This window comes from Apodemus sylvaticus, chromosome 3 (genome assembly GCF_947179515.1).
Source record: "Apodemus sylvaticus chromosome 3, mApoSyl1.1, whole genome shotgun sequence".
In the NCBI taxonomy this organism is placed as follows: domain Eukaryota; kingdom Metazoa; phylum Chordata; class Mammalia; order Rodentia; family Muridae; genus Apodemus; species Apodemus sylvaticus.
In genome coordinates, this window is record NC_067474.1 from 61,192,501 (window position 1) to 61,202,158 (window position 9,658).

The following is a 9,658-nucleotide window of genomic DNA, read 5'->3' on the forward strand; positions in this document are numbered from 1 at the left end:
AGGGACCTGCATAAAGGCTGTGCTTCTATATATATATGGGGTGGGTAGGTCCAGCCTATGTATGTTCCTTGGTTGGTGGAACAGTCTTTGGGAGTCCCCAATGGTCCAGGTTGGTTGACTCTGTTGGTCTGCTTGTAGAGCAAAGTCTGAGGGAATGGCCATCCAATGACTGGCCCAACTTGAGACCATCCCATGGGCAAGAACCAATCCCTGACACTATTAATGATACTCTGCTATGCTTGCAGAAAGGAGCCTAGCATAACTGTCCTCTGAGAAGCTCCACCCAGCAGCAGACTGAAATAGACGCAGAGATGCAGAGCCAAACTTTAGATGGAGGTCAGGGACTCTTACAGAAGAGTCGAGAGAAGAATTGAAGGACACAGGGGGGATAGGGAGTTCACAAGAAGATCTAGTCTCTTTGAAGCAGTGTCCTGAGGGTTAGAATCACAGGAAGATGTAACCCTCTCACTAAGAGGCTGACTTCTGAGACCTTGTTTGGCTTTAGTCACTGCTACCACATGGACAGTGATGGTAAACTGACTCTATTGAGGAGCCAGGGTTGCCTGGCTATCTGAACAAAAGCAGCTTCAACACACAGTGTCTTGGTGCAAAGAATTCTCCATATTACTCACGTCTTAGCAAGCAGCAGTCAGAAAGCAGCTGTTACCCATACCGTTTATCTGTGGAGTCATCAATATCTGACTAATAAGCATTTGTTTAAATTTCTCCATCAGATTGTACTTTCAAATTTACGGAACAGAACAATATGGTGTGATAATGAGAGGTGAAGGATTGTTAAGTCCTCCTCTTACTTAAGATACATAATATCTACCATTGAATGGGGAAAGGGAAGAGACAAGGAAGTAGTATGTTTTGTTGGAATCACCTACTCATTTGGAGAACTCTTAATAAGTCTTATATGAGCCATTGTTGATACAAACGTATACTGCATGGGTTTGTATGTATATATTCTGTATATATGATACACACACTCAAATCCTCAGCATTTGTGGGGTGATTAGTCCCAAGGTTCCCTGACTATTCAAAATCTGTGGATATTCAAATTCTTATGTTTAAAAAAGTGACTTTTGCATCTTATTATCTACTGGAAATCATCCCTAGGTTATTTCTCAAAGTGGAAGCACTATAAATGATATGTAAGTGACTATTGCACTGTTTTGTTTAAGGAATTATGACAAAAAATGTACATGTTTAGCACAGTGCCACCTTTTTAAAACCTATATTTGGTTTTATCTGCAGATATAAAACCCAGGCATACAGAGGGCCAAATGTGCAGACATACATACATGCACACAGATATTCAATTTACACAAAATAAAATATGTATTGGCTCATTAACATATGCGAAGATGGACTCATCATTGAAGGTACTTGAATTGAGTAGTTTTATGTCAACTTGACCCAGGTTAGAGTTTTCTGGAAGGAGAGAACCTCAATTGAGAAAATGCCTCTATGAGATCAGACTATAGGGCATTTTCTTAATTAATAATTGTTGAGGAAGGGCCCAGACCATTGTGGGTGGTGCCACCCCTAGACAGGTAGTCCTGGGTTCTATAAGAAAGCAGGCTGAACAAGTCATGTGGAGCAAGCCAGAAAGCAGCGCCAGCCATGGCCTCTGCATCAGCTCCTGCCTCCAGGTTCCTGTTTGAGTTCCTGTCCCGACTTCCTTTGAGGACGAATAGTGATGTGGAAGTTTAAGCTGAATAAGCCCTTTCCTCCACGACTTGTGTTTTTGGTCATGGTGCTCCATGTTAGCAACCCTAACTAAGACAGAGTTTTCTTCTGTCAGTGTTCAAACAATGGCCTTGGTAACCAAAGAGGTTAAAACTGGTGCAATCTCACTTTTACTATCAAGGTTAGCTTTATCGTGGGAAAGTGGATAACATTCACGGTCACTTCCCCTCGTCAAGGCTGTTTTCCTGGAGTATTCACTTGTGTGGTGCAGATAGGAATGGATCACTGCTAGGATGTTGTCAGGAAGCTAAACACACCTGTTTCTCTCTGCAGTTTCCCTGCCACCTGTCACTGGCATGCTTAGACATTGTGACAATAGTGTTATTTCAGTTTGAACTCTCAAAAAAGGAAAGGATGATTCAAAAAGGCTGAAAACAGCTAAGGTCATTATGCTCTCCATTTTATCATGCTGAACTTTTCTTATGGTATTTTTCTATGCACATGCACAAAACTCCAGCTCTGAAGAAATTAGAAATTTCCCCTCTCCCTCATAATACAAGGATATTTGAAATCATGTCAAACCAACCCCATGGCTGTTGCTCCTCCTCCTCCTCTTTCTCCTTTTTTAGAAAACAGAATTGAATGTTAAAAGTTGAGTGTGAGAGCAACAGTCATATATATGGCCAATGTAGCACTGCTGTTACTTATTTCTTCATTACAGCACTAGAAATTGAGCCCAACACATTATGTGTGCACTATGTCTCTAAACTTCTTTGTATTTTTAGTTTTGAGACATGTCATTAATTTGACTAGGATTGCCTTGAATTCACTATGTAGCAAGGCAGATCAGATCTTGAATTTCTAAGTTCAGCGTGAGAAGCTGGGCTCATAGGCTCATAGGCATCACCAAGTACTAGCACTTAAAAAGAGTCTAAGCTGTACAGATTCTTTAAAGTGTTGGTGGGTTGGCCACCAACCCTTTAAAGAGCTATTGCAGCATCACAGACGGTGCCATTCATCTCTGGGTCTGAGGACAACTGCTGACCTTGTGCTCACACACACCTTTCTAAAAGATACCTTTGGAAGTTCCCCTGCTGATGGCTGTATAAAGCAGTAGTGAGGGATTGCCCAGTGAGCAGTCCATGACACCAGGTGGACATGGGGAATCTCTCAACAACTGTAGTCTCAAGAAAATCAAATCAGAAGGGGAGAGCTGATGTTCTTAATGGGAGGCAAAGCAGGAGAGTCACTAAAAGTTAGCTTCAGATGTATTTTCATGACAGAGTAAACGGGAAGCCAGAGAAATGGGTAACTATGGAAATAAATGGAGGTAAGTCAGCACCTACAATCAGACCTGTTGATGACACCCAACCCGCTGGTGCATCTTTCACACTGGCTCAAGCACAGGGGAGACTCGGTAAATATCTTATAGACCATTATTTCAGTAAGGTAACTTGTTATCAACTTCCCTCAAGGAACTTATTTTATTGTTGTTTTTAAAGTAAACTCTGGTGATTCTGACTCAGCGGGTCACCAGGCATCAAGTAGAAATTCTATATTTCAAATGAGCTCCTGGTTCATGTCCTGCTATGATTTGGGCTACATTTTGTATAGGAAGAAACTGAGGGGCAGAATCTTGTTATGGGTCAGTAATGCTTGGGTTACTTGAACAGCTTTTTGGAAGATTTTCAAAGCCATGTTCTTTAGGAATAATACACTGTAAAGGGTATGCTGATCTGGGCACAGTGACCCAAGCTGGATCCCAGCATTTGGGAGGCAGAGGCAGGAGAATTATGAGTCTGTACATTCTAGGTGAGCCTGGTACACATGGAGAGTTCCAGGCCAGTCAGAATTACACAGTGAGTCTCAAAAAATGGAGCAGAGACTAAACGAATGGCCCACCAGTGACTGGCACCAAACCCTGACACTATTATTATTGATGCTATGTTGTGCTTACAGACAGGAGCCTAGCTAGCATAGCTGTTCTATGAAAGGCTCTATCAGCAGCTGACTGAAGCAGATGTAGATACTTACAGCCAACCATTAGGAACACTTATGGAAGAGTTAGGGGAAGGATTGAAGAAACTGAAAGGGATGACAACCCCTTAGGAAGACCAACAGGGTCAACTAACCTGGACCCTGGGGAGCTCCCAGAGACTAAACTGCCAACCAAAGACCATACATAGGCTGATCCAAGGTCCCTGTCACATTATATAGTAGAGGACTGCCTTTTCTGGCCTCAATATAAGAAGATGCAGCTAATCCAGTAGAGACTTGATGCCCCAAGGATGGGGCATGACCAGGGGCTCACCCTCTCAGAGGTGAAGGGAAGGAGGGATGAGGAGAAGAATTCTGCAAGGGGTTATTGGGAGAGGGTCAACATTAGGAATGTAAATACATAAACTAATTAATAATAAGAAATGTAGTGACTCTTAGTAAGGATAACTTACAGATGAGAAACACTGTCCTCAAGGAAGTTTTGGTGTATAGGAGATGTAGAAGAATCCCTCTGACACCTCATTTCAGGAATGACCTAGTTCACAGATATTGATAGGAAGTTAGGCTGGGAAGATAGCTCAGTCAGTAAGGTGTTGCCCTGTTCCAACACCCATTTAAAAAAAAAAAAAAGCCCGCTGTGGTAGCATGCACTTGTAATCCTGGCTCTGGGAGGCTGACAGGAGGATCTCTGGAGCTTGACAGTCAGTCTAGCCAATTGGTGAGCTCTGAGTTCAGTGAGAGGTCCCATGTCAAAAATGTTAGGTAGAGAGCAATCAATTAAGACACCTGGCCCTATTACCAAAAGTCACAAGCATATTGACAATGACACCAACAATTCACTCTTCATTCAGACTCTGAACTTTTGCCTCGAAGTATTTTGAGGAAGAAGAAGAAAACAAATAATTCTGGGCACAAGGGTCATTGAGGCTTTGGTACAGATCCTCAGCCAGGGACAGCATCAACCCCAAACTCATGGACAGGTAAAGCTCTGATTGCCAAGGTGAACAAAAGGAGTTCAGGGAAGTTTCTGGGGTATGCCACCCCTTTGTCAAGAAATCACCAAATGACAACAGTTTCATAAGTGCTTGATATGAATTATCTTCATTAACCCTCACACGAACACACAAACAGGCAATGGACTAGTTTCAGAGAGAATAAATCACAAGTCACACAACTAGTAAGAAATAAGCTAGGACTTCAAGCAAAGATGGGTTGGACTTTTTTCCACAACAAACATTTTTTAATTGGAAGTCAATTTAATGACATGGCCAAAATATAATTTTATATGACCATAACATCATCTCCCCAAACTATTACACATGGTATTCCCGAAGCTTTAAGAAGGCAAGATGTGGAAAATTGCTTGGAAAGCATTTGTGGACAAATGAGAGGGGAGGGGGGAAGAGAAGGGGGGTGGGAGACTAGCAAACAAAGGCACTTTGGAAGCCACAGAGGATGTGTTTACTCGTTGAGGTGATTTATTATTACAGGTTCAAGACTATGGTGGCAAGTCAAGGCTGCTACATAAATCAGTGTTCTTTCCAGCATCAGGAGATAAAAGCGGTCTCGTTTGAACTCAAAACTTCTTTTGGCCTTGGTACAGCCTGTACTGGTTTGTATAAATGCCCTTAAGACAATTACTTTCCTGTTTTCTAAGAAAATACAGAGTCTCTCTCTCTCTCTCTCTCTCTCTCTCTCTCTCTCTCTCTCTCTCCTTTCCTCCCGCCATCCATCTCTTTTTCCAGTGTGTATGTGTGTGTGTGTGTGTGTGCACATGAGCAGTGCGCATAGAATTGCAGAGAATTAATAAATTTAAAGTTTATCTTATAATCCTGTAAGTAATGGACACCCAGTGAAAGTTATTTGCCTGGGAATGCAATGTTGAATGTGAGAATGTGAGATTTAGGAATGGTGAGTCAGAAACAGAAGACAGGAGAAAGAGAGAGAGAGAGAGAGAGAGAGAGAGAGAGAGAGAGAGAGAGAGAGAGAGAAACTGTTAGAAAGGAAAGGAGGAGAGCACCTTGCCCAGAGGTGCAGCCCTGGTATGCAGGGCCTCAGTGCAGCAGAACTGCGTAAGACACTTGACTTAACAACAGGTCATCAGTCTTTATGCAGAGTTAGCACGAGAGACTTAAGGAAGAAGACTGTGTCCCAAGGACAATGTATAAAAAGTCACATGGTATTGAACGAGAGCCAGTAGCAGGCAGAGTTTATAGACCCGGTAAGTAGTTCACCAGTAAGGTTTCAGAAAGTTTGCCACAGAGATGAGACGTAAAGCTTTCTACTGCAGCTAGGCTGGTTCCGTGTTGCTAGGATTTCACCTTATTCAGAGCAGGAGAGGAAGCATCACTCAGCTATCTCTTTAAGGTAGCATCAAGCTTCACATTCACTACTGGGAGCCTTCCAGGACTCTTTGGACCACGGTGCTGGAGTTGCCTAAATTCTTGCTTAGGAAGAAATGTCTAGGGTTCTCTCATAAGGTATCCTAAACATCAATTGATGGATCTTCCATGGCTTAAAGTTTCTGGGGCCAGAAGCACCCCACAAACACTATGGTGCAAGGTCACTCCCTTTGAACAAGGATTCGAGGGCACTAACAGTGACCATACTCATAAGTCTTTCTCTCTCCAGTCATGCTACACTCCAGGGAAAGTCTGACCTGCTGTTTTTAATGGTTTCTTCATTTCTGACCACTTCTGAGTCCCAGGTCTGGGCCCAAGTTTAGGAAGATGTGAACAAAGTTTGGCATCAGTCCTGTTCCATCTCCCATGTTCTACCTCAGAAAGCACACAGCAAATGAACTACAGGGACCAGGAAAGAAACCCTGTAAACACCAGTAAGAAGTGTGGTCGAAATGCCAAAGAACTGGGAAAGAAAAAGAGAACTTTCATACGGGGAAGGACAATGCTGAGGAGACATCTCGAAGGTGAAGTCATGCCTTAGGCTGAGATGAAAAGAAAGCAGATAATGAGACCTGGAGGAGAGCAAAATGGCTAACATTGTGAGCCAGAAGACAGAAGACACCAGCTTCATTTGTCTGGAAGTTTGGGGACAATGCAGAGCCATGGGAAAGAGTTGCATTCATTCATGGGCGGTGCTTTTGGGGAGTAAAGTCTGTCTCTGATTTCACCCAGTATGAGTTCTGGGCTGTCTTATAACCAGTCAACTAAACCCACAGTTGAAAACATGTCTTCAATTCATGTGCAACCAAAACAGAGCATAAGAGAGAAGGGATTTGCTACCTTGTTGAGACTGTCTCCATAGCAGGGCATCAGGCTTTACAGAGAGTTAAACTAACAGTGTATGTAAAAGACACATCATCTTTTAGAATAGAATCTTTCTTGTATCTTAAACTGTGCAGCAGCAATACATAGGGGTGAGGAAGGGGGAACTCAGAGTGGTTAATCCATCAGGAATACAAAACCCTGAAAGACCTCATGTCATAATATGGTCACTGTCCCCTCTCTTGCCAAGATGAGTCACATACTATAAGTTTCACCCAATGGCATTCCCAACAAGATAAAAAACACTGAACAACAAAATTAGGAGAAGGTCTGACAACCAGATTCAAGGCACAGGGTGGACAAAAGTCCCCAGAATGAATGAGTTGGAAATCCCATTCTGTCCAGTGTGCCAAACTTGAGCTTGAACCTTTGTGGATGTGCAAACCCTCCTTAATGACATTTTTAAGACAATGCACCCAACAAATACAAGTTACCCTGGGAGTCAAGATGAGTGGAGGCATTTTTGTTTGGTTGGTTAAACTGTCTTTGTTTCTCACAAGTCTTTTGTGTGGAGAAAGGGCTCCCTTTTGTCAAGATTCTGGCTCCCTTCTTTACCTCCTGAAACTCTGCAAGCCCAAAAGGGGGAAAAATTAGGAATAAACAGTTAAGATATTTTAGATGGGTACATTTGATGGTGAATATTTTAAGGCACCATAACTTATTTTAAATGTCTTTAAAAAGTGAATCAACTTCAGGAATATAGTCATGGTTACTATTTAAAAAGTGGTGCTACATTTCCAGTCAACAACCAACTCGTTTCTGACACCTTGATCCTGACTGAGGAACACCGAGGATGATCCCAGTTGAACTCAGCAAGGTTTGCCTGAGTGGCCTGACACCCTTCCCGAGAGGCTTCGGGGTGGTCTGGCTGGTGGGATGTGTTTTTCATTGTATGAACTCAGCTTCCCTGATGATAGAGGATCAGGACAACGGACACCTTGTTGGGAGATAGGATTAGAAGAAAGCTGCACAAAGCTATAAGAATTTACAATCACCGGCCCTGGTTGAATAAGAGTGGGGAAAGTAACAGTAGGAGGCACCAGCTTCTGCAGGGGATCAGTGTGTTTGCTTGAAAGTACCAGGAATGTCTGACAGCCATGGTGAACCACTATGAATTCCATAAGTTCAGAGGTCATGTTACAATGCTATACTGTATGTACCCCACCACCACCACCACATAGCCACTTTGGCACCATACTCTTTTCTCTTTCATAAAGCCATGAGGGCAAGCAAGCCAATCCTGCATATATAGCTTAGTGGCAAGGTAGTGTCAGAAAAAAATTAAGGATGCCTTGATTTCTTGACCCTTTTTATTCAAAAATCTTTCATTCGCAGATCATCTCAACTGCCTCTAGCTTCCTGTACCTACCTACTTGGGACTCAACAAAGTGGCTCTGTCAGTGATCAGCAGACATGGACTCTGCTGTGTGACCCCTGTCCACATCTGTATTCACTCTCACTGTTTTGAAAAGTTGGAGGACCATTGTATTTGAGTCTTTTGGAATGACAGTCTCTAAGAGTGAAGAAACTATAAGATAGATTTGTAGAAAGACATTCACTGGCTTTTCTGATACAGGGGAGCTTAGAGCCACAACTCACTTTATGAAGTCTGGAGTTGTTCCTAGTTTCTCTTCTTCATGATGCTCTGGAAACCAGTTCTGCTTTGCAATAGCGTGGGAGGGAAAGTTGTCCTCAAAGCACATGAGCCTCTAGAATACACCAAGACCTTATGATGATGTAATGAGTCATCCTCAGAGACCTTATGATGATGTAATGAGCCATCCTCAGAGACCTTATGATGATGTAATGGGACATTCTCAGAGACCTTATGATGATGTAATGAGCCATCCTCAGAGACCTTATGATGATGTAATGGGACATTCTCAGAGACCTTATGATGATGTAATGAGCCATCCTCAGAGACCTTATGATGATGTAATGGGACATTCTCAGAGACCTTATGATGATGTAATGAGCCATCCTCAGAGACCTTATGATGATGTAATGGGACATTCTCAGAGACCTTATGATGATATAATGAGCCATCCTCAGAGACCTTATGATGATGTAATGGGACATTCTCAGAGACCTTATGATGATGTAATGAGCCATCCTCAGAGACCTTATGATGATGTAATAGGACATTCTCAGAGACCTTGTGATGATGTAATGAGTCATCCTCAGACTTATGATGACATAATAAGACATTCTCAGAGACCTTATGATATAATGAGCCATCCTCAGACTAATGATGATGTAATGAACCATCCTCAGAGACCTTATGATGACGTAATGAGCCAACTTCAGCCTCTTCAGCAGCAAGGTCCAAGGTCAACAGGGGGCGATCCCATGGTGTAAAAGACTCTCAAACTAACTTCACCCCCTTGCTGATCTCTCAAACTCTACCCCTGTCATCCTTCAAGGACAGGGTTCTATAGTTCTACTATGTATTATGTTTTGAGATTACTCCTCTGTTGATATATTCCCCATGGTGGTGTGGAAACACTCAGGTTCTCTTCTTCTAGGGTTTCTTTTAGGAATTTTTGAGCACTATTCTGTGGGCCTTGTAAGGGCCAATCCATGTTGCTCTGACATTTACTCTTTACCCTTCATTAATTTTAATTTAAAATTCTTGTGGTTGAAGTAGATAAGTCTCCTAATCATCATCTTTGTATTTAAAC